This window comes from Heteronotia binoei, chromosome 2 (genome assembly GCF_032191835.1).
Source record: "Heteronotia binoei isolate CCM8104 ecotype False Entrance Well chromosome 2, APGP_CSIRO_Hbin_v1, whole genome shotgun sequence".
NCBI lineage: Eukaryota > Metazoa > Chordata > Lepidosauria > Squamata > Gekkonidae > Heteronotia > Heteronotia binoei.
Window position 1 is genome coordinate 161,817,221 of NC_083224.1, and position 27,150 is coordinate 161,844,370.

Below are 27,150 nucleotides of genomic sequence, written 5' to 3' on the forward strand. Positions count from 1 at the left end.
AGACGTTTGAAGACAAATATATATAGGTTGGAGCTAAAAAAATGTTCATATTGTGATGAAGTATTATTTCCTGTTTGTATGTATCTCCATTTAAACTAGATCATGCAAAGTAATAGGAGGAGTCAGTAATTTTTCTGTCTGACAGAAGGGTTGTTTCGTCTCCTATTTCTAAATAATGATGATGGCTTATTAAACTGATATGCACTTTTGATATGTTATTTGCCTGCATGTCTGTATTAACTATATTTGAAATCAATCTTTTGGGTATGGATAAAACTTAATAGAAACACAATGGTTTGTATTCTTTCAGCTTCTAGTGCAATGTCTATATATCTCCCTCCCCTCCTTTTGGCCTCAGGTCTGTAGGTCTGACTGGAAAGATACAACTAATATATATTAATTATATATGTAATTAATACACAGCATTTTCTATCTATAAGTTTTTGAGTTTTGTCCCTGGCTCAGTGTCTGGGTAGAGCTGAAAGAGAACCAAGCAGGTTCTCTCTGTTTCAGAGATAAATACATTATTTATCAGACCTGAGGATACAGGCCTAAGCAGAATAATAGGTACAGCAATTGAAAGTTGATCCAATTAGCCACACAAAGAAGACAGGATTTAGATAGATCAGGTAAATCAATTGCCATTGGCCCCATGCAATGTAATTGTTTTCTTTCAGGCATGTTTACTCTTAAATAAAGATGTGTCAAACTGGCTCTTTAAAATGCAGACAATAACCATAGAAGTTACCATGCTGCAGTGAGGTTACAACCATCTCAGTGGAGGGGGGCGGTGTGCACGCGCACACACACATGCAGGGAATTTTCTCAATTAAAAATGAGTTTTATTGAAAATCAATAGCAACTTAGATGAGTTGCCTTGCTGTCTCTCAGCAATTTCGATTTGGCTAAGGGCAGGAAGAAGATTCTCATTACCTGTGGTTTAAAGTAATCTTTGTTCAGTAGCAGCAACCACTACAGTGGGATAGAAGCAGCTCAAAGTAAGCTGTACTAAACAGACAGGATTGGGGCATTTGAGAGTCATTTCCTTGATTTCAGAAAGAGAGATTCTGAAGAGGCAATTTTAAAGCAGGAAAGAGGAAATCAGTCTGGCTTTGGGGCATGTCCCCCCATAAGCCAAAAAATAGTTTTAACCATTATAGATTCCATGGAGAACCACAGGAATTGTAGGGCATGTTATGTATTGAACTTCCTCCAGGAGACTCTGAATGGAATAAATATGATTGCTAGGCAGCTTCCTATGCAGATATTTTATGGGGCCCATTCTGTTATACAGAACTGTGTAACATGCCTTCAGAACATTCTCTGAATTGGGGTGCGGTCACACTCACCATTAAATCCATCTGCAACGTGCCTCTATTATAATCCGCACAACCAATTTCCCGATCAGACAACAGCCAGGCTACCGTTCTATCCCATGTGGGTCCCGTTGCTGGTTGATCGGAGTGCTCAACCGGACCTCATTTTTTGAGATAGCATTCCACACTCGCGCAAGCACAGTACCATGGGATATCGTGCTTGTAGGCTTCCCAACCCTCCCGCCCTGGCGGGGGAGCCCAGGATTTCCACCGTCTTCCCCCGCTCCCCCCCAAAATGGAAGCGGGGGGAGAGGGGGGAAACGGTGCCGAGCCGCCAGATCCTGGAGCCGGTGAGGCCGCCACGCTGCTGCCGCCCCCTCCCCGCCCACCGCAGTTTCTCCTCTGAGATGGGCCCAGGCTGAGCCCATCTCGGAGGAGCAGCCAAGAGGCAGCAGCAGCGCAGGGGAGGGCGAGGCAGGCCAGGAGCATGGCGAGCCGCGAATCCGGGCCCTTCTAGGACCCGGACTTGCGGCTCGCCACGCTCCCGGCCCGCCTCCACCCCCCCCTCCGCTTCCATCCCAGAGGCGGAGCGGGCGAGGCGGCTGCGGTGCGGCGGCCTCTTCTCCGCTCGCCGTGGCTGCTCCTCCGAGATGGGAGCAGCCACGGCGAGCGAAGAAGAGGCTGCCGCGCCGCTGCCGCCTCTACTCTGCTCGCCGTGGCTGCTCCTCCAAGATGGGCTCAGGCTGAGCCCATCTCAGAGGAGCAGCCACGGCGAGCGGAGCAAAGGCTGCAGCTGCGAGGCGGCTCGCCACGCTCTGCGGCGCCGTTTCCCCCTCCCCCATAGCTCCACCCCAGTGTCTCCTGGCTCCACCCCCAAAGTCTCCTGGCTCCACCCCCAAAGTCCCCAGATATTTCTGGGGTTGGATTTGGCAACCCTACATGCTTGGCTTTTTTTTAAAAAAGGTGCCAGAAAAGGTGGGCGATCTGCCCCCCTCCCCATTTAAACACCCAGAAAGGAAAGGGAAGCCCGGGAGTTCTCTTTGCTGTCTCTCTGCCTGGCGAGGAGACGGCAAAGATGTGGGATCTTCCTCCCCCCCATTTAAACACCCCGCTGTGGTGTTGAAATGGAAGGGGGGGGGGCGCACGGCAACTCTTTGCTGTCTCTCTGCCTGGCGAGGAGATGGCAAAGGTGTGGGATCTTCCTCCCCCCCCATTTAAACACCCCGCTGTGGTGTTTAAATGGAAGGGAGGGCGCACGGCAACTCTTTGCTGTCTCTCTGCCTGGCGGGGAGACGGCAAAGGTGGGTCATCCTCCTCCCCTGACAGGGAGACAGCAAATGTGGGTGATCTGCCCCCCCCCCCATTTAGGAAAAGTCCCCTGTGCAAGCACCAGTCATTTTCGACTCTGGGGTGACACTGCTTTCACAAAGTTTTCACGGCAGACCTTTTATGGTGTGGTTTGCCATTGCCTTCCATGGTCATTACACTCCTCCCCCCCAAGCAAGCTGGGTACTCATTTTACTGACCTCGGAAGGATGGAAGGCTGAGACAACAATTGCTGGCGCAATGATATCATTGGAGTGGGCTCTTGCAGGGAAGCGGATGTGCGCTTGCGACGAGTCGCCAACGATGGTGCGTTCAAACAGAGAAACTCTGCTCAGGAACCGTCAGAAGAATTTTGTTCCTGATTTAAAGCAGTATCAAATTAGTCCGCGCCCCAGTCGTCTCAACGCGGGACTCAAACGAGCTAACCACCATTTGCAGATGCTGACGTTTGGACAACCGCTTAAAATCCGACATGCTTCCGGACTCCACTCATGCTCGTAGCGGGATTTTATGAACGTCTGACCTCACCCTTGGTGTTGTGCAGTGGTTATGTGGAAATTAGCATAGCTAAATTGTATAAACTGGTTTATGAATATGGTCAGGGCTTTTCTTTATGTAGCAGGAACTCCTTTGCATATTAGGCTACACTCCTTTGATGTAGCCAATCCTCCAAGAGGGCCCGGCCCTTCCCAGCCAAGCCGGCATCGCCGGCGTTCAGGCTGGGGGCCGTTTTTGCCCCCTCGGAAGGAGGGAGCGGCGGAATGCTTCGCCCGGTATATCCGGGTATGTTTCTGGGTGAGGCGTCGGGGCTATATAAGCCCCGGCCCCGCCCAGATCTCCTCAGTTCCTTCGGGCTCTCTGCCCACCCACCCTCCCTTGACAGTACAGGTTTCAACTGGTTGCCTTGTTAGGGGCCAGGTAGGAATTTTTTCATCTTCACATAATTGGCCCATGTGGAGTTGTTTTTTCGCCTACCTTGTACTGCCTTGTAGCGCTGGGTGTTAGCTGTAGGATTTTTAATTCGGTCGCAGGCTGGAGGAGGTTTTGGCCATAGGGTTTTCAGGGGAGCACCTATGGCCTAGCACCAGTGGTGCGGGTGGTCTGTAGGAACCGCAGATGGGCTACACGGCTCAGTGCGGGGAATGCAGATCATCGAGAGCCTCACCTGGGCGGATCTTTCCATGGGGGATTGATGCTAGCCCAGGTGGAGAATGGCTGGGGCCTGGCCGCTCAGCTACAAACTGAATACGGCGGGCTTGTGCTGGGGGCAGGGTGGCTCGCCCCAGGTGTGACCCCAGGGGCTTGTCCTGTTCAGGATCCATCCCTGCCAGTTATAGGTTGATTAATTAATTAATTAATTAATTAAGCGGCCCGGTTTTATACCCAACACTTTGTGTCTGCCTCTTCATTCCGACAGAGCCTACTGTAAGCTCTTGGAATATTGGCTGCATCAGGGGGGTTTAACCTAATATGCAAAGGAGTTTCTGCTACAAAAAAAAGCCCTGCATATGGTGCAGGCCTGCCACTTCATCTCATGCCACATTCACATGAAAGGAGCATATGAATTTTATGACTTCTGTGATCCATAATCCGAATCTATTCACTCATGACATTTACTAGGTTTATGTACTAAACACCAGCTTGCCCGTTATTTACTAGACTCAACAAACATTATTAAATTCAACACTGAGAGGTGAGGATGGGGAAATCACTTCAATTTTTCATTCTGTTGAACTGGCTCAGGACTGGATTGTCCATTAGCAGCAAGTAGGGTGGCCTAAAACAGACTGCTTTCTTTCACAGATGGGTAAATTTTGCTCAGATCCTCAGAAGAATGGAAATCTGATTATTTACTTTATTGGAGCAGCCAATTATCTGAATCTTACACTAGAAGGAAACAGGACAAAAGGCCTGAAGAATACGACTTAACACTGAAAAAGTTCCTTAGCTAAACTATGTGGAATTCTAGAATCAAAATTCAAAGGATTAAACAAAATATAAAATTGTAGTATAACAACAACAATATTTTACATATATCACATATGACTTAGCTTAAAATTGGGGCAACAATAAGGGGGAAATATGTATGAAATCACATGAAGAGTGAAAAGTTCATCAACAGTCAGGGTGCACTGTAAAGAATTCACTGTAGAAGCTTCCTTCTTCCAGATACAGGACACTCTTGTAAAGTATCCAAACACTCTTCACTAAGGTCCTGGTGACAGCTCCAGTAATGGGCAAACCAGTCTTTTAATCAAACCTCATTTTGCATAAAACTTTATCCAGTTGGAACTGGCTTCCGGTATGACAACACTCTTAAACAACACTTTAATTTGGTGTGACGACACTCTTTTATGACACACCAAGCCACTCATAAAGTGACTGCTCACCAATACTATGTCCTTCCAAATGGTTATAGAATTATAAATCGTGATGGGCTGATTCTGTTTCATCTGATATCTCAATCCTTCCAGAGCCTCACTCTGATGGAACTCCCACTCCGAGTTATCCATTCAGCCACTGCACAGGCCCACTCAAGTAAACTAGAGATGGGAGGTAATAATTTACAATAGAAGCTTAACTTCATTTTATATTTAACACTAGTATTTCTATTTTTCAGTTTAATAAATAGTCTGTCTCTTCAAAGCCACATGACTTTGACTATACAGAGACATTATGTGATACCCGGCTAGGTGTTTGTGGAAGCACAGCTATTAATACAACCATTCAATGTGACAGCACTAGGTCTCATCCCATGATATCACTGGACCCCCTACCCAATCCATCATTAGGCCCTGTCCAGTGAGTCCCAGGGTTTGGGATGATAGTGAGAATTACACTCTCTCCAGTGTGCTCATGCCCCCTTAATATAAAAAATCTGGATACAAGCCTGTTATGTTATGTTGTTATGTTATTTTATTCTTGCCATTTTTTCCACATAAATCTAAATCCTTGTTGGGACACTGATACTCAGAATTCATCTCCCTTTCTCCAGAACTGCTTTTGATTCACAAGGCTGAACTGAATGCCAAGAAAGAAGCAAATAAAGAAGTGCAATGTCTGCCCTCAACTTTCCTTAGACTCTTTGCAAAGTATCTGTGATCCAATTGAGAACAATTCTTTCAATGAAGTGATCACCTATCAGTAATTGGGTTGAATTATCCCAACTTTTTTGTTGTTGAATCTTGCCCAATTAACTTCCTTGCTTTGCCCCTATCACGCAATTTTTGTGCCATTATCCCCAGCATAGCCTTTTTGCTTGGTCAAATGGAGACCCCGCCCCCTCCTTCCTGTCTTACCTACAGACAAGTTACGGTAGTTGAATCCTAATGGACTCTGTTTGGGTCCTCAAATTTGGAAGCAATTATGTTGATGAAAACTATTGTACCTGTAATGTACTGAGAATCGAGACGGTTTGAAGGCAACATACTTTAATGTGAGCACATTACAAGACAAAAAACATGTGGGCCGGGCCCCGCTTATATACATTGCCCGGACAGCCCCCCTGGTTCGACCAGGCCAATCCTGGTCAGTACAAACTTCCCGCCACAGGTCTTGGTGGGCGGGGCTACAGGTGACCCTGGAGTCGCCGTCCGTAGGGCTCGCCATGCGGTACCATCTTAAGTCAATACATAACAGTACCATAGCTCACTAACTCTTTCAAACCAACTTTTTCCAGATGTCCACAGGACCTCTTCCATGAAGATATTTTGGAAGTACGCCATGGCCATTTTATTTGCCAAACTGAAGATGGGTAGCACATGGTGGAAATGCAACTGAATCACGTTGGCTTTAAGCATCAGTTTTATTGTTGTTATTAGTGTGATTGTCAAGGACCTTTGTGTAAAAAGTGGAGGGCAGAGAAACAATTAAGTAATAAACATTTTATTACCAAATGGGACTGTTTCCTAATGGCATTTAGATTTGCTTTTCTTGCAGGTTCCTTTGCCTGAAGATTTGATTAATTAAAAAAAAACCAGCTCTGTGCCATAGAATGCTCTCTCTCAACTTGGGAAATGTGTATGTCTCCAATGAGAAATACAATCAGTTCCTAAGACTGCATTGGCATCAGGTTATGCATAATTTATTTTGTAAGAGCTCTACCTTGAAGAACAGTTATGCACAAAACACTTGTTTTTTATTCTACACAGCATTCAACAATGAATAAGAAACAGCACCTCTGCTTCTGACCTCTCCAATTCTGTGCATTAATGCTAAATGCTCTCTATTAATAGAAAGAATCAGGGCTTTTTTTTCTAGGGGAACACAATGGAACAGAGTTCTGGAACCTCTTTGTTGGAACAAAATTCTAAAAAAAAAAAAGGTTAAAAGTTTGTGAAGGGGCATCCACGTGTTTCTTTTTCATTTCCCTCTTAAAAATTCCAGCACCTCTTTTTCCAGGAAAAAAAAAAGCCCTGGAAAGAATTATCAAACTGGCCACATGATCTTGGCAAAGATATGCATAGTTTGTCTCATTGATGGCAATGACATGCCATTTTTAAAGGAGCTGCACATGGCATTCTCCTGAGGTTTTCTAAGTTCTTATCAAACGTTATTCTCCCTCAGAATTCATCAAGAAGGAACTTCCAAATTCACCTTAAAATTTCATTTTAGTGAGAAGTAATTGGAAGTTGTAGCCCAGGGTTTTACAATTTCACCAACTATATAGAGCATTTCTTCACAGCTGCACTAGGTGGTGAAAGGCAGATGACAATGCTATCAGCACTGCTTGACTGACAACATATTTTCATCCTCCCCCCCCCCCACACACTATGTGTACCATGTACCACCGGCAACTGCATGCTTAATTACAATTTTGTTCAACGGCCTCCAAATGCATGTAGGTTTGCCTGGACTGCATCCTTAGTTATGATAATCACAAAAAAAGAAATCTGACCATTTTTCAGATGCCAGACAATGAAGTGTAGAGAATGGCATAAAAGCACAGCCATGCTGTTGTTTGTTTCATTGGGGAACCACCACCAACACAACCAGATTGGTGTGTGATTCAGTTCTGACAGTGTTCCATTTAAACACCCTAAGGAGGCCCAAATTTATCAACTTGCCTCATGGTAAAGCCATTTCAGTACAGATGACTGACAGACCTACCTACTCAAGTTGGAGTAGGGAATTCTAGTAGTAAAAGGTAGCAAAAGAAAAAAAAAACACCCACTTTTTTTAGCCCTGATTCACAATACACTGATGTTATTGTGATATAAATTACTGAAATCAGAGATTTTTGTAAACTTTTCAGCTTGCTGTCTTCATAATTTCTATTTTGTGTTGATGTGAATACTTCATATCATGACTGCCTCAATTATTTCCTTTTAATTAAAAATAAATGCATTTCCAGTATCTATCTGATTGTTCTATGCAGCAATAACATTCAGCACAGTGGCTGATCAGGCAGCTGCTGCTGATTCATGTTCACAATTTTCTTGTTTGCTTGGATTATTTATATCCCAAAGTCCACAATTTAGACTGACAGCAGGGGAGATAGGGAGGTAGGAAGGGAGGTTGTATGTGCTATTGTTGCATACAGCTCATTTTGTTGTTGCATGCTATGACTTGTCTCAATCAAAACATACTTGCCAAATAAAGAGAGCTGTGGCTCAGTAGTAGAACATCTGCATTCCATGTTGAAGATTCCAGGTTCAATCTCTGGTATTTCCAGACAAAAAGATCAGATCTTTACCCGAGATCCTGAAGAGCCACTGCCAATGGTGAATAGACCAATGGTGTGACTTATCATAAGGCAGCTTCATGTGTTTATGTAACGGCAATATGAGAATGCATAAATCTGGTTAATAAAAATGAATGGCTTTGAGAGTAAGGATGCAGGAAAAAATGGGCAAGGCAGGAACACTAGAGAGATGAGCCACCCAGCTCATCCCATCTTCCCCAGCTGTTCTAAGATTTCCAATGAAACAACTTCTTTTGTTGGTTTTCCTTATTTTCTGAGAAGAAAAGAATTAGGTAAACAGATGGGGGTGACTGAAGGATCACCATGGCAAAATATTTTCACTCTGAACTCAGTGAACATTGAGTTAGCCAATGCATAATATCTGAAACCCAAACTCTCTGAATTAGCCAGAAAAATAGGCAAAGCTAAAGCAGGATGTAAGCTGTTCAGCTCCCCCCACCCCGTAGCTTTTAAAAAAAAAGTTGTTTAAAAATGATTGTAAAATATATAATAAGGATGATTAATGAGGGTGTAATGTACTGAGTTCTGAGACGTTTAGAACCGCCATCTATAATACAATCATGGAACTATCTAAACTGGCAGAACCAGCGCCAAACAATTTTATTGCTGCCAGATATATTTAATGTAATTTGAATTATGTATTTTAACTTAATTAACTGGTTTTTATGTTTAATTTCTTTTTAATTGTTAAATTTAAAGTTTTATCTATTTGTGTTAATTGTGTGAAATGTTGTTAGCCGCCCTGAGCCGCCTAGGCGGGGAGGGCGGGATATAAATAAAATCTATTATTATTATATTATTATTATTATTAGAAGGCAACATGCTTTATTGGCGAGTACATCACAAAGAGAACATGGCGGGGCTGGGTCCCCTATTATATACTTCGCCCGGAACAACCCCCTTACCTGGCCAGGTCCAATCCTGGCCAGTTAAACTTCCCGCCACAGATCTTCATAGGTGGAGTGCATTTTTGTCCTTACATCCAGTGACCTGCGGTTTCCCACTGGTCACCTTTGCGCGCAGGCACTCATGTTGCATTGTAAATTCTACCACAGAATGCGCTGTAACAGGATTCGTGGCATCTGGCGAGTTCAGCTGCCGTCTGCGAGAGGTACTCCGCTGCTTCCGGACTGTGGGACTTAAGATGAAGCGGGATAAGTGCTCTCTCGGGGTGCTGAGGGTGGAGTTCTTGGAGTTTGCAGTGGATGCCATGGAAATACACCTGATGGCCAACAAGACCAGGGTGATAGTCCATGCCCTGGCCCCCACGTGCAAGGCGGAGTTACAAAGTTTCTTGGGACTCTTGAACTTTTATCATTCCTTCTTGCCTCACAAAGCTGCCCTTGCAGAACCCCTACATAGGCTTCTCGATAAACACGCCCTGTGGGTCTGGGGAAAAAAGCAGGCCGTCGCTTTTCAGGCGGTCAAGGACATCCTGGTTTCCAATGCTGTGCTCCACCATTTTGATGAGTCCCTTCCAGTGATTCTAGCCTGTGACGCTTCCCCGTATGGGGTGGGTGCCATCCTGGGTCACCAACTTCTGGATGGGAAGGAAGTCCCTGTGGCCTATTACTCTCGGATCCTGACTCCGGTGGAGCGTAACTATGCCCAAATCGACAAGGAGGTGTTGGCAATTGTGGCAGGTGTGTACAAATTCAATGACTACCGGTATGGCAGGTGTTTCATAATTGCCACAAACCACAAGCCGCTGCTGGGTCTCCTCGCCCCTGACCGCCAACCTGCGGTTTCCCACTGGTCACCTCTGTGCACATGCACTCGTGCTGTGTTGTAAATTCAGGGACCGAATTGCAAGACACAACAGAGGGACAGGGAAAACAGTGTGAGAATGCATGAGAATAAGCCACTTTTAATTCAATTTCAGATTTCTCAGAAAAGAATCCTTCCCTCCTTCCTCCTGCTTGTAATTTGGAAACAAATTCTGAACTAAACATAGGAATTATCAAGCATCCCCAACTGGAATTACAGGAGTTTGTACTGAGCTTTTAACTCTGACTTGTTGGTTCTGTGCATGTATGCATACCTGTCCTTGTTAAATATCTTAGTCTGAATGTGATCATAATTTCTATTATTTTTGTAATGGAAAACTGCATATTCAAAGGTTAGTTCTGGTACCACTTGCACAAATTATTATTATTTACTCCCAGGTATATGGAGAAGGTGAAATAATGTGAAAGCCCTTCTTTGGAGGAAGTACCAGAATGTTCATGAATACTCTATCCTATATAGACAATATAGTGGGAAACAAAATGAAAACTATATGGTCTTTATGCTCCCTATTGTGTAAGTAGGAGCAGAGCTGTGCTTAAGGGATAGAACATACTGTCATATGGTTGTGGCATAGACACATTTCTGCTTGAAATATACAGCTTGTCCATATTGAAGTGCACTCCGATATGTCACAAATTGGACCAAGGTATTTCCTCATGGTCTGGTGTTAGGGTTGCCGGCTTTGCGTTGGAAAATACCTGGAGATTTTGGGAGTGGAGCCTGGGGAAGGTGGGGTTTGGGAGTGGGAGGGACCTCAGTAGGGTATAATTCCATAAAGTCCACTATCCAAAGAAACCATTTTCTCTAGGAGAAATGATCTTAGCTGTTTGGAGATGGAGTGTAATACTGGGAGGTCTCCAGGTGCCATTGGGAGATTGTCAACCCTAACTGATATCTAGAAGGTGAGCCAGGCCACTCTTTACAGAGAGGGCTGTCACCTCTGTCTTCCTCACTAGTGGAATATTTCAGAGATGCAGCCAGAATGCTGACACCTGGAATCCCATCTATGCAGTAGTTGTCCATATTGACTTGAAACTGCTTTATGAATGCAGTATCAGGGGGTGTGGCCTAATATGCAAATGAGTTCCTGCTGAGCTTTTTTTGCAAAAAAAGCCCCGTTCATGGGAGTTTCATCAGTGGCATGGCATAAGTATTCAGGCCTCTAAATAGGGGAGTTATCGAAGAAACAAATATATTTTATGACATTTCCTATTTCATAATTAAAGATACAAATATTAATGAGTCTTTGGAAGTTCTCATTTGTTTGAACTGCTCCATTACAATTATTACAATTCATTACAATCATTAAAATTATTTAGCAAAAGGTATCTTAAATTTAGTATCTTTAGGGATGAAATGGATTTTTCTCAGAAGACTATGCTATCTTTAAAGTGCAATCTAAGTGTCTCTTAATGTTCACCATTATTTGGGATAGCTGAGCTTGATGACACCACTAAATCCACCGGGGTCTAGTTTGGTTATCCTCTCTGTTGCATAGTTCTTTTACCTGACAGTTTTTATAATATTTCTGTTCATGCAAGACCACCAAAAACTCATTTAGCTACATGGAATTTATTTTTCATTGACATTTTCCAGACTTCAAAAGGTAAATATATTATAAAGAAATGAAAACAAACTGAGAATATGAATATATCTCCCCTCCACTTTCTTGCCTTTGATTTCCATGTTGAGGTGATAGTAGGGAGGGGAGGGCAGAATTTCATGTATTCAGACTGGCAGATATTGAAGATGGACTCTAGAGTGGCATTTGGGTGTATAGGTCTCTGGTGAAGACTAATAGAGCACACAAGACAAGAAACAGAGTAGCTGTTTCCTCTTCTGTTCCCTCAGAGGATTTAAAGGTATAAGCATGGCCTCAGGGTAAGAACTTGGCAACTCTTCTTTGATCTCACTCAACACATGGTTATGATATTCAGAATGGATTTAAATTAAAGATGTACTGAGACTTTTTACCAGTTTTGTTGACATTAATATAGTTTCCTTTGCTATTCCTTATTTTTTTAAACCAAAGCTAGACTTCACCTTCAGTTTCTTCCCTATGTAATATACAGTGACAATGTAGAACCAAATAAATCAGACACTAGGAGTTCCATGTATGGTGGTCCCAGATTCCTCCTCCCCTTTAGAAACAATTGTCACACAGAACCCTAATTTGGGTCTAGATCAAATAAGATAACTAATTTTTCTCACTGAATAAAATTTCATAAGGCTGTGTAACCTCCTACAAATGGATGGCAGGCATCTCTTGGCTTAAGTGGAATGAGAATTATACCGGCATGGCTTTTCATTGACTTCATTTCTGAGACAGAGGCCATATTACCTGAATTAAGTAATTATTAATTCTTCTCATGAAATCAAATTTATTTTTATTTATTTATTGGATTTTTACTCTGCCCTTCCCTGGGCTCAGAAGTCAGGACAGCTCACAACAATTAAAAACACAGATAAAACAATAAAAATGTTCTACAGTCTTACAAAATTAAGCACACCAAGATGGTCTTATAGACATAGGAGCATACTCCTATGGGTCTATAAAAGTGCCCAAGATTTAAAAGGTCAGTGGCTAATCACTCCCAGCATCTGCTGAACATACCAAGTCAAGAGGGTGGAACAGGGGAGGCAAGAATAATGAGACACCCATCACCTCAGTCCAGGACCTGGTAGAACATCTCCATTTTACAGGCCATGTGTAGCTGAGGCAGATCCCACAGGCCCTGATCTCACTTGGGAGAGTATTGCACCAGGATAGAGTCAGAGCCTTTTCTGGTCAAGACTAAATAAATGTCCTTAGGGATGGAAACCACCAGTAGCTGTCATTCTGAGGAGCATAATGCTCTTTGAAGGTTAATACCATAACCTTGAACTGGATTCAGTACTCCACTGGAAGGCAATGCAGCTAACAGAGCACTGGTTGGATATGTACTCTGAATAGACTTGCCAGGTCCTGGTGGGAGATCCTCTGGGAAGCCCACCCCAAAAGTCATGATGTGCCTCTTCACCTACAAAGGCTTAGAAGAAGCTTGGAAACTTGCATGGTGTGTATGCCTTTAAATCTCAGTAGGAGCAAGGCTGAATGGGGGCAGAGCAAGCCAGCAGAGCTACGTGGCTGTTCCCAATGAGTCTGAGAAGCTATAAGAAAGGAAGAGAAGGCAGCACAGTCCCTCCATTTGTTTTACATTCTTTTTGGAAGTCATTTGCATAGTAAAGAGTAAACTTGAACCTTTCATTTCCTGTTAGTCTGAAGAAGTTGATGAAAATACAGCAGATGATTGTATTCAGCAACTTCCATGAATAAATTGTGCCAGTGAGATCAGAAAAGTGTATGTTAGCAAACTGCATTTATTTTGGCTGCTTTGTGAGTATGTGGGGATGCATTCACTTTCATTTAGTGGAAGTGTAGCTAGTTGCTAGGGGACAAGGATATGAAGACTGTATCCTCTTCCGTTTGGCCTTCACTGATTAAGAGGGAAACTGTTAAAGAACTCGCCATCGAAAACGTAAATGTAATCATAGCACTAGTATATTTTATTAACTTTATTAATTTTAGAATTTTAATCAGAATTTTAATTAAACTGTCAATGTAGTTTTATTTAATATTTGTATGACCAATGTATGAAATTATGCTGTTAGCCGCCCTGAGCCTGCTCCGGCGGGGAGGGCGGGATACAAATAAAAATTGTTGTTGTTGTTGTATTCAGGGGAAATGTACTGCTGTATTTTTTATTTATTTATTTATTTTAGGGAATGGGAAAGTCTCTTTGGCTCCACCTCCAAAGTCCCCAGGTATTTTCTGAATTGGACCTGGCAACTCTAAAAGGTGTCCTGTAAGAATGTGCAGTGCTGCATTTTGAATCAGTTGGAGTTTCTGAGCCAACCTCAAGGGCAGACCAGCACAGAGTGAGTTCCAGTAATCCAGCCTGGAGGTGACCATTCTATGGATCATTGTGGCAGGTCACAAGGAGAGAGATAGAGAACCAATCGCCTGATCAGCCGGAGATGGTACTCCATCATAAGCTCTCATGCTCACTGTTTCAGTACTTGTCCTTTCTCTTTATTTTTTTTTATGAATTGGTTGTTAGCCTTGGAAGAATGAGCTGGGTTCATAAGACAACTTTTTGGCTTTTAGTAGACTTTTTGTCTCCAGATTTATATTTATCAAATTATTTCACATGCTTAATTTTAATTCAAAGTCTGTTTCTTCCTTCCCACCCAATATATGCTTGTAAATAATATATCCTATGCATTAGCTGCATTTAAGATTCCATTAAAAGTATTCCTTCTGTATATGGAAATACATTTACACACTAATGTATCTATTAGGTTTCATTTTTTTTTCCATTCAGGCACCAATCCTTCATAACAATTGCACTGATAATCCAACCCTGAATAACTCACCAGCTCAATTCCATCAGTTACATATTAACTACAAATACCTGACTTACTAAAATATCAAACTAAGGTCTACATATGTAATAGTCCAAGTTTATTGTTACAGTCAACAACCAACACAATCAATTTGCATAAAGTATTTGGGTATAGAACGTAATATGTAATATATTTAGGAAGGCAGTATAATTTTGTTATCCTATAATGTACAATAATATAGTATCTTTACCCACCAACATGCCATTAGTGTTTCTGGGGCAACATGAAATTACGACTTCTAAGTGTGAATCTTATATGCCAAGTAGATGCTCTGCCACTGAGCTGGACTACTTGATCAAAAAGGACTCTACCGATTTAATTTTGACTATTTGGTATGATGGGGAGGGAAGGCAGCAATCTCATCAGATCCCAGATGCTGAACAAGGTTGGTACTTGAACAGAAGACCACCAAGAAAGACGTTGCAGAGGACGGCAATGACAACACCTTTGCTTTTCTTTTGCTTTGAAAGCCCGTTGGTGGGGTCATCCTAAATCAGTTGCAACTTGATGGCACTTTGCATACTTGGTATGATCAACAGAACATTTCCTTGCCAAACTAGTATTTTGAATAGAAAAAGAGGCCTTGGTACCTTCAGCATTAGCTTTATTGTGGACCAAGTCCATCACACCAAGAATGAACTGCTGTACATGTGACTGACAGGTTGTGGCACTTGCTGAAGTATGCATCCAGTAATTATATGTTAGAGGTAGTGATATGATTCATCTATCATGTTTACATAAAAAGAAATAACTGTAATGTGTGCAAATTCAGATAGTATCCTTGCTTTTATTATGCCTGGGGCCACAAGCTTTCATTGATTTAATTGCCATTGTTATCAGCCCTGATTAAAATCTGTCTTCCCATTAACTGGTGTGGCTTAAAATATAACCAGCTCGCCAACTTCTATTTAAAAAATCAATCTAAAGTGGCTTTCCCTTCCAGTTTGTATCCAGACTTATCACATAGTTTGCATTTCAGACGAAAACCACTATGGCTTTTCTTCTGGTAATAAGACTCACAGGTAACTAAAGCTGACAGCCCTCAGCTGAAATCAGTTTCAGTGCATCTTTGCAGACCCAGCTCTTTCACCGAATTGATGTGATTGGGTTCCAGTTGTAACAGGGAGTCACCAAAGATGGAATAGTCTGTGTCTCATATTCCAAATCTGGTGAAAATAAATTATTAGAGATGATTTTTGCCTTCTAGTAATGACTGGTGGCCAGTATTTATTAGGTAGGGTTGAGACCCAGATTTCAAAATCTCTCTGGTTTGATTCAAATAATCATTTTCAATTATGTTTCACTCAGAGAGAAATGAACCCATGGGAACTTCACTTCTGCATCGATTTCCCTTTCCTCATGCCATACGTCTTCACATTAAAATGAATACATTTCACTATTGTAAACTGCACATAAATGTAGGATACATGGCATTATATATGCTAATACGTCATCAGAGTTTGTATCCAACTACTTGGTGTCAGGTTAAAGCAAGGATAGCTGTGCAAGCAACAGCACAAGACACAGTACAATACAAGAACTCGTGGGCATTCAATGAAATTGCTGAGCAGTCGGGTTAGAACGGATAAAAGGAGGTACTTCTTCACCCAAAGGGTGATTAACATGTGGAATTCACTGCCACAGGAGGTGGCGGCGGCTACAAGCATAGCCAGCTTCAAAAGGGGGTTAGATAAAAATATGGAGCAGAGGTCCATCAGTGGCTATTAGCCACAGCGTGTATATATATATGTCTGTGTGTGTGTGTGTGTGTGTGTGTGTGTATGTATGTATATATATATATATATATATATATATATATATATATATATATATATATATATATAATTTTTTGGCCACTGTGTGATTTTAGAGTGTTGGACTGGATGGGCCATTGGCCTGATCCAACATGGCTTCTCTTATGTTCTTAGTATGGCTCTTGCACAATCATGAGCACTTACCATTCCTTGTTGAATTATTATTACAGTATTAACACTCTCCATATTACCAGGCAGGCAAGCATGCATTCAGACTGACATTCTAATGCTTTGACTTACACCAGTGCAAATAGTTATTTGGATACATTTTATTTATTGAATCCTGTACTCAACCACACAATTCCTTCTACATAATGACATTTCTGCTTGCAGGAGAATGCAGTGATTTCCAGTGACTCTACCCTCCCACTGCAGATCCCCCCCCCACACACACATACACATACACACTGTGCCTCTTGTGCTGTTTCTGAAGGTTTGCTGATCCCCAAGCCTATAGGATCATACTACTTCAGCTTGCGTTTGGCAGATAACTATTAACTAGAATCACTTGAAATGACTGCCATAGCTGAAGACATTAGATCTGAACGGATGTTTTTCTGACCGCTGAATGCCACATATGTATTATTTAATATTGTTCACTTTATTGGAATTAGCACCCAATTATTATTTTAACTTAATGTTTTTATATTGTTGTTTGTCATGTATTGTGAGCCACCCTGAGCCTGCTTCGGTGAGGAGGGCGAGATATAAATAGAATAAACCCAGGGCTTTTTCTGAGCACGAAAGCACAGGAACACAGTTCTAGCTAGCCTGGCATCAGGGGGTGTGGGCTAATATGCAAATGAGCTTATGCTGGGCTTTTCCTACAAAAAAGCCCTATGCTAAACAATGGTGATGTCAGGGGTGTGGCCTAATATAAAAATGAGTTCCTGCTGGGCTTCTTCTACAAAAAGGACCTGAATAAACCTAACCTAAGAACAAAACTGGGGGGGGGGGGGGTTCAATGGGCTGCAACATAATGGGTAGTGGGAATATCTCAGTCTGCAAAATTTGCAGGTGGCTGGACATTTGTTAATATTTTTATCCCACCCTCCTATATAGATTGCCTTCCATCCTCCAGTGAATCTCCACAATAACCCTGAGAGGTAGGATGGGTTGGAATAAGATCACTGGTACAAAGTTATTTAGAGAGCTTTATGACTGAACATAAGACTAGGACTGCAGAATAGGGATGGACATGAACCTAAAAAAATGATTTGTTTCTTTTCAGGGTTTGGGGGCCACCTCCAAACTGAAGCAAGCCACATGGGCCCCAACCCAATTGAACCAGCCTGGTAAGTTTGGTTTCCCGTTTATCCAAGCTGTGGCTTGCTGCAGCTGAGAGAAAAGTGGTGAAGATCACCATGGAAAGGATTCCTCTTCCCCCTTTCTCCTACATGACTTACCATGACTGAGAAAAAGGGGGTGGGGATCACCCTGAAAGGGACTCCCACCGTTTTACTGGCTGTAGCTTGCCCTGGCCAGGAGAAAGGGGAGTGGGATCACCTGGAAAGGTACTTCCCATCTCCCTTTCTCCTGGTTGCACAGCTATGAGAAGGGGAGACAAAATTGCCTGGGTAGGTGCTTCCCATTTCCTACTTTCCCGGCCTTGCAGCCAGGAGAAAGGGAGACTGGATTCCCTGAGAAGGAGTCTTGGGCTCCCTCATGCAGCCCCTTTAAACTGAGCTGTAAGAGGGAGCCAGAGGCAGCTGAGCCAGCATGGAGATCCTTCTCTGCACCACAATAGCTGTCTCAAGCTCACTGGTGCAGCCCATTTAAAAGGGCTATGCCAGGGAGCCAGCAGCTGTCTGGCTCCCTGGCATAGCCCCTTTAAATAAGTTGCACCTGCAAGCCTGAAACAGCTGGGCCCACATGGAAACAGCTGAGCCCATTGGTGGGGAGATCCACTTTCCCCAGGAAATTCCCTCCCCTGCAGCCAGGAGAAAGATGGATGGGAGTGAAAGGCAGACCCCCCCATCCCACCACATACACTTTCTCTCAGGAGATTCTCCCCCCTTTCTCCTAGTCATGCAGCCAGGGGAGAGGGAGTTGGGATGCCTCTTCCCTGATGATCCCATCTCCCTTTCTCCTTGTTGTGTAGCTGGTTCCTGTCCATCTCTAGTGGAAGAACCATTGTTCAGATTTTCACATTGCTGTAAGCCTGATAGGGTGAATGTGGGCCAATTTTTTTTCCCCCAGTTAATCTACTGCACAGAGTTAAAATGGAGGAGAGAAGAACGTTTATGCTGTCTTGATTTTCTGGCTAAAAAGGTGATAAGATATGAGGAATGAATATGAAATAAACTTGGATCTCCCCAGTCTGTAACTTTAGCTACTACATCACATTGGTTAGTAGGAACCAGTATATCCTGGCAGCTAGGTCCAAAGTCTCAGCTGCTCCCAATTTTGAAAGACTGTAAGACCTTGCTGGAAATATTTTACAGCCAATTGATAGGAAAATAAAATAATGAATCAAGATTTATATGCATGGATTAAATAAAGTGATGTGAAAATGCATCAGGTTTAGAACGCTAACTGCTATTCTGAGTGTCTGTGTATGTACAGGCACCCAGGCACAATTTGGAACGTTACTCATACTTTCAATACAATAGTGTCCATTTCTTCATAAATGTTTATTAGCACCTATCAAAAATCAAGTGGAAAAAAATAAATACTGTATTGCTTGCAATGAAATGCATATGAAAGTTAGAAATGGCAAAGCACATTGCGTGTCACTTGGAAAAAAATTTAGTTAACCATGCAATTGTTTCAATGAATGAATAAGCAAAGTGTAAATCAGGATGCCAGTGGAAAGTGTTTTCTAGCTGATTTAACTTCTCATGCACAAGTTAAGTGCTGCCTGGACAAATATGATTAACATGGAGAAAAAGAAAAAAAAAACCCTTCTGGAAGATCTATATATAAACAGCTGTAGTATAATGACACTGGAGGGTTCAATTTGCTGCTGAATTTCTCCCCTGTAGAGCTCTCTGCACTATTTGGGATTTGCCCATTTTGGAACCTGGAATGCTCAGTGAAATTCACCTCTGTTAAGTTTATGTACAGTCATTGTGAGTTGCTAAGCAAGGCTTCCACAAGCATGACCTCTTGAGACTAAAGCCATTGCAGATGTCTGTGGACAATTGCTTAGCTGTCTCTGGAAAAAAAAGAAATTGATGGATTCTGCTGGGTCCTTTACAGTCAAAAAAGATACATATACGATGTAGTGAATCACATCCACAGTCAAGATATATCTTCTCTCAACAGGACCCGATCATTATTTACACCTGTTTCTGTACCTCTACCTGTTTCAAGAGTAGAATTAATCACAATAGGATTATAACAATTTCAAAAATCACAGTGGATATCAAAGCAGGAGAGTTCCAAAACCTCACAAACAATGCACAACATAATAGTGAGAACATTCAAAGGGCACCTTGAGACATCTGGTATGATGGGAAGGGCATGCAGAACATGTCATCACATGCCTATTGTGCTCTGAAGGATCACCTTTGTTACTGAACATAATATTTCGAGCTTGATTGGTGTCTTGCAGCACAGCAGGGAGAGAGAAGACACCTCTCTGCATATATGGCAGTGTAGGCAGTAATGAGGAAATCCAGTGAAGTGCCAATAAAATTTGGAGCCAGGGAGGGTCTTCCCCAAGAGGCAGACCAGATAGATGTCTAAAAGGTAAAGTTAGTACCTTGTGCAAGCACCAGTTGTTTTCGACTCTGGGGTGACATTGCTTTCACAACGTTTTCATGGCAGACTTTTTACGGGGTGGTTTGCCATTGCCTTCCCCAGTCATCTACACTTCCCTCCCAGCAAGCTGGGTACTCATTTTACCGACCTCAGAAGGATGGAAGGCTGAGTCAACCTGGAGCTGGCTACCTGAACCCAGCTTCTGCTGGGATTGAACCCAGGTCGTGAGCAGGGAGCTCGAACTGCAGTACTGCAACTTTACCACTCTGCACCATGGGGCCAGAAAATAAGGTCCCAGAAAATTTTCTGAAAATGGCTGCTGCTTAGGCTTCCCAACCCTCCCGCCCTGGCGGGGGACCCCAGGATTTCCACCCTCTTCCCCCGCTCCCCCAAAAAATGGAAGCAGGGGGAGGGGAGGAAATGGCGCCGGGGAGCGCAGCGAGCAGCCCCATCCCGGAGCGGGCGAGGCCGCCGCTGCCCCTTCCCCGCCCACCGCGGCTGCTCCTCCGAGATGGGCCCAGGCGCAGGACAGGAGGAGGCGACTGGCAGCAGGAAAGGTGGCGGGCGGCAACAGCAGCAGGAGCCCTTGGCAAGCCCACCTCGCTTCGGCTTGCCCAGCGGCGCCGATCCAGCGCGGAAGCCGAGCTGGGGCCACTCTTGCTCCGGCAGAGCGCTTCTTTGCACCACGTGGAGGGCACTGGGCAGCCGCTGGGATTCTCGGGTGGGTATTCCCGCCCTCTTTGCGCGGAGGGTGCAGCAGCAGCAGCAGTCCAGGGGGGAGGGGGTTAAAGCGAAGCCCCCTCTCCTCCTCCTCTTCCTCCCCGGCTGGGTCTGGAAAAATGGTGGGAGAGGCGAGGACCGGCGGGGGCGAGTTTCCCTCCTCGCTCTGGGCGTGCTGAGCTGTGATAACACACAAGATATAATGCACTTTCCATGTACTTTCCAAATGGATTTTGCCAGTTGACACAGGGAATTCCAGTTGGAAGGTGTACTGGAAGTGGATTGAAAGAAAGTGCATTATTTAATGGGTCTGATCGCAGCCCTCGTTGGGAGACCAGTCCTACAGAACTTTGCTTCCGCAGAAGCCTGTGCCGAGGATTGCAAACTTGGTTGGCGGCAGCTTCCTGGAGGAGAATCTTGCATTGCTCCAAAAGTTTGAGAAGCGAGTCTCTCTTTTCTTTTCTGAAAGGCACTTGTGTGTGGGGTGCATGCATGCATGCCAGTCTGTTTTCGGGAATAATGGAGACAGCAGCAAAGTGGTTCTAGGCGAAGCATTTCCCTTAAAACAACAATAATAACTGCCAGTTCCAATGTTGCCGCTCTCTCTCCATCTCTCTGCTTTTTGTGCATAGAAGGATGCCAAGCGGGGGGAAAAAAAAGAATTAAAAATGAGATTCCCAAAACTAATTCCATCAGAATTTTGCATGCTGGTGGAATAAGGGTATTGCTGTTGGAACGCCTCCTAGGATCAGAATAAATAGTTTTCATGGGAAAACTGAGGGTCTTGGGAGATCTGGCTTCTGTTGAAGGGCAAATAACATAAACTTGATGTGTTGGTTCAACCCCAGAACATTTTCATGATTCCTAAGAGACACTGCCTTGCGCAAGCACAGAGCATTGCTACGACTGACCTTCCTATATCTGGAATAGTGGCCAAGCTTGGGGGTGGCCCTGGGTTTAAGCACCTGGCAAGCTTTTAGCATCATTTGTGTTAGCCTCTTAAGATAGATGTGAATTAGTGTAACCCAGGGGTAGCCAAACTTGCTTAATGTAAGCCACATAGAATAAATGTTAGATGTTTGAGAGCTGCAAGACATGAACGTCAGATGTTTGGGAGCTAAAGGAAGGAAGGAGAAAAGAAAGCAAATATATGGGGAGGAAGAGGTAGAAAGAAAGCAACTTCAACTTTGAATGCATTCTCCAAGCCACTGGCTGGCTTGGCTTGGAGAAGTGTTTTAAAGAGACAAATGCTTTCTCCAAGCTGGGCAACTAGGGTTGCCAATCCCCAGGTGAGGGCAGGGGATCCCCCGGTTTGGAGGCCCTCCCCCCGCTTCAGGGTCATCAGAAAGCGGGGGGGAGGGGAGGGAAATGTCTGCTGGGAACTCTATTATTCCCTATGGAGATTTATTCCCATAGAAAATAATGGAGAATTGATCTGCGGGTATCTGGGGCTCTGGGGGAGCTGTTTTTTGAGGTAGAGGCACCAAATTTTCAGTATAGCATCTAGTGCCTCTCCCCAAAATACCCCACAAGTTTCAAAACGATTGGACCAGGGGGTCTAATTCTATGGGCCCCCAAAGAAGGTGCCCCTATCCTTCATTATTTCCTATGGAAGGAAGGCATTGAAAAGATGTGCTGTCCCTTTAAATGTGATGGCCAGAACTCCCTTTGGAGTTCAATTATGCTTGTCACAGCCTTGATCTTGGCTCCGCTCCTAATGTCTCTTGGCTCCACCCCCAAAGTCTCCCGGCTCCACCCCCAAAGTCCCCAGGTATTTCTTAAATTGGACTTGGCAACCCTAGCTACAGCAGCACCTAAAATGGCAGCCTTCCTATTATATAAAGAAGGCCACAAGAAATGAAAATGGCCTCTGCTCTACAACAGTCTAAAATGGTCGCCTTTCTACTGAAGAAAGAAATCCACAAAAGAAGCAAATATGGCCAACCCAGCATACATACATAAAATAAAATTGGTTTAAATAGAGCCAGTTTGGTGTAGTGGCCAAGTGCATGGACTCTTATCTGGGAGAACCGGGCCCGACTCCCCATTCCTCCACCTGCACCCGCTGCAAATGCCCTTGGGTCAGCCACAGCTCCGGCAGAGGTTGTCCTTGAAAGGGGCAGCTGCCATGAGAGCCCTCTCAGCCCCACCCGCTCCACAAGGTGTCTGCCGTGGAGGGAGAAGACAAAGGAGATTGCAAGCCCCTCTGAGTCTCTGAGACACCCAAAAAGGCACTCCACATGAACCCCGGGGGCAGGAAGAAAGGGGGGCGGGATTCAACAAGCCTTCTAATAAAATCCGTTTATCCTGTGCCACTCCCAGAAACATGCGGCAACCACTGCTGCTGGAAAAAGCAGCCTCAGCTGGACCCTGGAGAGGCAGGAAGCAATGAGGAACTAACATGCCTAAGCAGGAGCTAAACAGCACTCCTGCCCAGCTTTATCAGCCACCTGATCTCTGTAACTAATCCCAGATGCTGAAATGAGGTGCCTAAATAGGAGCGAGCTAAAGGCGCTGCTGTCTGGCCTTATCAACCGCCTGATCTCTTAAACAAAGGCCCAACACAAAACTGACAAGATCTGCCAGGAGCGACCTAAAAGCCCTCCTGCTTCACCGATCATGTGTTGAAGACTGAGGTAGGGGGTGGATGGTGCTGCCATCATAGCAGCAAGCGCCGCCCCCTCAGAATCGCACCCAAATGGGTAGCAGAAGTCCTCCCTGCAGCCAAGCAGCGATGCTGCTGGCTGCTAGAGATAAATTGTCTCCCTTCCAACAGTCTCCCTAGAAGCAATAGTTTACCAACTATAATATAAGTGAATAGATGTTTATAGGCCTTCCTTCCTCTAAACATTTGGACCCAAATTATGAATTGAATTAAAAAATGACAATCCAGCTAAAATCATAAACCAAGACATGGAAACCAACAAAGGTTAAAAAACCTTTTAAACCCCCCATATTTAAACCCATCATCTCCTCAAGGACTTCTAAATCCCATCAATATAACTCAGTGTTTTAGTGTCTCTTAAATGTAATCAAGATGGAGCCACCATGGATAAAGCTGGAAATCAGGATGTGTCTGTGCATTCGCTCTTGATGGGATAGAAAAAAGGAGCTATTTATTGTGGTGCCATAAAAAAATATGGGCCCAGAATCATGTCTTGAATTGAATTGAACTTGAAAACATATGAGCAGCCAATGCAAAGATTTTGAAATCAGAGTAATATGATTCCTTTCATTTCTACAAAGAAAGTCACAGAAGTTAAGGCATATTGTGCTGAGGAGGCCCTATCTCCATAACTTGACCTTTTCCTTTGCCACTTCTCTTCTTGCCTCAATGGCAGTAGCAGAAGCAGCCCTCAAGTAGCTGATGAGGTCATCAGGTGAGGTCAAATCAGAAGCTTTTACCATTTCATTTTCAGTCACTTGAAATTTCCAGAAAGCCCCACACCAAGTGTGTTACATTAATCCACCCCAGTTATTTGTTTATATAAAATTATATTGCCTCTTCAGGATGGTATGCATGAGGTAGCAAATAAAAGAAAAGAAATAAAAATCAAAGACTAAAAGTTTAATTAAAATCCAGCATTAAATTCAGTCTAGTAGAAAAAAAGAGGCCATAAAAAAGTCAACTGACATTAAAATAACATTTTCAGACTAAAGTAGTGTGAAAAGATTGACTCTTTAATTAAAAGCCTAGCTGAAGAATCTGAGTCAGGTTCAGGTGCCTTCCCAGATTATGGCCCTTTCTGCATACAGTTTGCTTCTGATTTTCACTGATGTCGAGTCGGTTGGGGTTTACTTTGGTGTATATATTCTGCATACCAATGAAAAAACCCGGGTAGTGTTGTGGTGTTGGTCTCTCCTGATTGGTTAGTTTCGCACTAGGCATGCCTTTTGAAATAGGAGATTCTTCCAGATGAATTTACTGTGGGATCACCATTAGTTTTCTCCCCCCCCCCTCTTCTTATCAATAGTCAAGGAGTTTAATGCTAATCCGGGAGGCTGAAGGAAAAAAAAAATCACTCAGGCTCTGCTTTAAAAATAATATGAGAGTAGATGCTGACCACTGGCCAGAGATGAGGAGGTTCATGAGGGGGGAGGTGGAAACACTAATGCTTTGCAGCCTGAGCCGCCCACCCACATTATTATTTGGAAATGAGATAACAAAAGTGGAAGACTAGTTGTTGAGATGCAGAGCAGGTTCCACAGCATTATCCACATGTTTGAAATGTTTGTAGTCAGAGTCAATTTAAAAGGAAACCATATTTTTTTTTAAAAAAAAAAATTGCCCAAGAGGGGAAACAAACCAAGAACCTTGTTGTTAATGCAAATGAGTCAAAGGCAATTACTTTCCTAATCTCCTATTTCAAAAGACATTGCCTAGTGTGAAACTGACCAACTGGCCTGCGAGGGGAGAAGGAAGGAAAAGTTCAAAGAAATGTGTCTGCTTTTAAAAGCTTGGAAGCAAATAAAAATAAAAGGGAAATACTCCTCTGAAAAAATCAGTCTTGGAAACTATGGAGATATAGTGGAGTGCTTGGAAAAGGATGTGAAAGGAATTAAAAAATCTGATGGGAGAGTGAGATGAGTATGCAAGTAAATATAGGAGCAATTTTTTAGTGATGGAGGTGTGAGGAAAGAGCCGTGGTAAACACAAATGCAGAACGGGTCTATGAACCCAACCCTTCAGAAAGAATATGACAGTCTTTCAACCACTTGATGACTGTGTGTGTGACTAAACTTCCACGACACATATCAAATGTCAGATAGAACTTTCCTCTCATCCAAACGTAATACATTTCGGCAAGGCAGGTAATAAGAAATCTAATGATATTAAAGCAAGCCCAGTAAAACTGTATGAATACCGTGCAAATGTAAAATGTGATTAAAATGATTCATAGAAGTATAGACAAGAAAAATCTGTCTTTTTCTTTTTTCCATGGTGATCCTTGGAAAGAGAGAATTCCTTCTTTTCTCCCTCCTGCCCTACACCATGCAGCACTGTGTCCCAAGGAGCATTTTTTAAAACTTTAAATTGTAAAATACACATGGCAAAATCCTAATCAAGAAGAGCTACAAAACAGGCTTGTTTCCCAAAAGTCATGCCCTACAGCTATACAGAATGTGTGAAGGGTGGGGAAAGCATATTGGAATAACTGAAATTACAATGTTCTCTTTAATAAATCATTTTCTTCTTTTTCTCTCCAAAGTTTTACAAAGTACCACATCCACAGCATGAGTTTAGAAACATTATCAGGGAATCTGTGGGAGTCAAACCTTGGAATGTTCTTAAGTTTATGGAATTTTCTGCCAAGCTTTTTTAGCTGCTGAGTAATATGAACATTAATGTTTTTAAATGTCTTTTTGTCTGCCAAACAACTCAGATGTGAACATCTAAAACATGTCTTCAGGATATATCTATCTGTTACTCAGCTTGATTTATGCACAATATTATTGGTATTGAATACTTGGAGCTAATTTGTAAGTGCTTGTAGTACTTTCAGGGTTTTCAGATAAGCTTGCCAGACATGGTGTGGCAAACAACCGGTGAGAGAAGGAAAACAGAAATGGGTGGGGGGTGTTGTTGATGATGGTGTGATGTTAATCCCAGGGAAAACCTGGAAGTGATGTCATACCTCCTAGAAATTGACAGAAACTCTATATAACCAGATGTTGTTTCTGGTTTTTCCTGGAAGTGATGTCATATTGCTTTACTTTATTTGCTTTATATCCCGCCCTCCCCGCCAAGACAGGCTCAGGGCAGCTCAAAAACCACAACAACAATTAAAATCCATGCAATATTATAAAATTTCACATTCAATAATTAAAACAGTCAAAAAATGAATTGGTGCTAGCCTCTTTGATGTTATATAGTTTCAATGGCAACAGTATTTCTTCAATTTCCCTACAGTACAAGGCTCAGCGTCAGTTAAAAGCCAACCAGAAGAGAGTGGTCTTACATGCCTTGCAGAACTGGGCGAGGTCCCGCAAGGCCCTCACTTCCTCTGGCACTTCCTTCATTAGTTCTTCATTGGATTAGTTTGAGTTTCAGTGTTAAAACGTATAATGGAAAAAAATGAGTTTTTTTCTAAGTTGAGGGGAAATATTTTAGATCAGCTGAGCCTATTTCCAAATTTAGCCACAGAGACTTTGCTCATCAATAAACGGGAAGAGGGTTGTCTTTGTACTGTGCTTGTGAACTTTTCAGATACATCAGGTTGCCACTGTTGGCACAAAAGTGGAATAGAAAAGATTTTTGCTTGACTCTTATGTTTTTATTCCCATTTCATGCACAATAAATCTTTCATATATTCTCCCCTTGCTGGACATA